Genomic DNA, 2186 nt, shown 5'->3' with positions numbered 1-2186 from the left:
TATGCAGACGATGTGCTGGTAGCGCTAGGAAACCCGGAAGAGGGAATTCCTCTGCTTATGGAAATACTGGAAGAATATGGCAGACTGTCTGGTTATAGACTGAACATTCAAAAAACTCAAATCTTGACATTCTTCTTTAACCCCTCAAGACAATTGGTAGCAAGATATAGATTCGGATGGCATCAATCTCAAATGGAGTATTTGGGGATCCTGCTGACAAAAGACCCTGCATTGTTATATGAAGTTAATTATAATCGGGTGAACAAGAAGATACATGAAGATCTGGAGAGGTGGGGTCTGCTCCCCCTCGATCTGGGCAGCAGAGTTAGAGCGATAAAGATAAATATCCTCCCAAAGCTGCTATATTTGTTTGCAGCACTTCCAGTTGAGGTTCCAGCAAAACAATTTAGGGAGTGGGATATGCATTGCTCAAGATTCATATGGGGAAATAAAAGGCCGAGAGTGAAATATGCAACAATGCAGCTGCCTGGTGAGCGGGGGGGCATGGCTCTACCGTGCTTTGAGGATTACTATCTGGCAGCCCAGATCAGACCTCTAGTGTGCTGGTGTAACTCTAAGTTTGAGGCAAAATGGAAGGACATTGAGCTTTCTTTGATGGATTTCCCAATACAGTCTGTTCTGGGGTCTCTTGAGAGTTTGCCACAGGCATATCAGATGCTAAATTTATGTGTAAGTTTTTCCCTGAAAAAATAGGCAGATGTGATTAAAATTTTTGGTCTTAATAGGGAAATAGGGTTGCTGGGATGGCCAGCGTATCTCCCACGCTTCCTTCCAGCATTGTTAGACCATAAATTCAGGGAGTGGTCCAGGCACGGAATCACTGCGATCTGTAAGATAGTTAAGCATGGGGAGCTGATCAAATTTGAGGACATGTGTCAGATTTACGAGATCGGCAGGGAAGATTTTTATCGTTACCTGCAGGTTCGGAGCTTCTTCCGGAAGGAAATTAGAATGCTTGACGCAGATGCTAGTGGGGTGATCCAAATATTTATGGATGCTTATGGTGAGAACATTATAAGAGGTACTATAGGCAAAATATACAGAAGTTTTACAGCCATGAAAAAGACCTCAACAAGATATGTCAGTCATCGATGGGAAAAAGAAGCAGGTATAACTATCTCAGAGGAAGATTGGTTGCGGATGTGGAAGAATGTGTTATCTACCACAAATTCTTTAACATGGCGAGATTTTGGATGGAAGAATTTAATTAGATTCTTCATCACACCAAAGCAGAAATCCAAAATAAGTGGTTCAGGCGCTTCATGCTGGAGGGAGTGCGGGGAGGTCGCTGCAGGTTGCTTCCATGTCTTCTGGTCATGCCCTAAACTGAAGACCTTTTGGGAGGAGATTAAACAAATGGTGATGGATGTGCTGGAAGTAATACTGGACTTCTCCTTTAGTACCATGTACCTTGGGAATATCCCTGAGGATATAAATAACAGAGACTCATACTTACTGAAAATAATTATGGTTGCATGCAAAAAGGCAATTACTAAGTGTTGGTTACAGAAAAGCCCCCCCACACGGAAGCTGGTCATAGACATTATTAACACAATTCATCATATGGAACTGATTACCCTCTCACTGCGGCTACAGAAGGAGAAAGGAGAGAGACTTTGGGAACGATGGGATCGTTATATGTCAAGAGACTAGAAACTGATACCTCTGTGATGCAGAGGCGCAGCCGCGAATTTGTTTGAATGGAACATGCACCTGTGTAATATGTAATATGTGTAAGTAAAACAAGGCGTTGTGTATTTTGGAATATGCGAACATATGTGACTGTGTTGGTTTCCCTTGCCGTCTTTAGTTCTGTATGTAAAATAAGATGAAAATCAATAAAGAGAAAGTATTAAAAAAAACAAAAAACATCGGTGCAAATTATAAGTCTGTATCATAATGTCTGGTGTTTTCGTGTTTGTTGTTTTGTTTTTATTTTGCGAGTTATTAGATGCCGCTCCAGCCAGCCAGAGAATCCCCCGCCGCCCCGCCCTCTCTTCCCTGTGCCGCAAGCAGCAGGCGCACCTCGCAAACGGAGGGCGCCCTTACTCCCAGCAAATGGGTGAGAGAAAACCGATCGGTGCCTGTACCATTCCCAATATGCGCTGGCTGACGTCGGGGCAGCATGAGTACGAACAATTTTTTTTTTTTTTTTTTTTGCCGAT

This window comes from Simochromis diagramma, unplaced genomic scaffold (genome assembly GCF_900408965.1).
Source record: "Simochromis diagramma unplaced genomic scaffold, fSimDia1.1 OVJJ01000361.1, whole genome shotgun sequence".
Classification (NCBI taxonomy): domain Eukaryota; kingdom Metazoa; phylum Chordata; class Actinopteri; order Cichliformes; family Cichlidae; genus Simochromis; species Simochromis diagramma.
Note: the sequence above shows the minus strand (reverse complement) of the source record.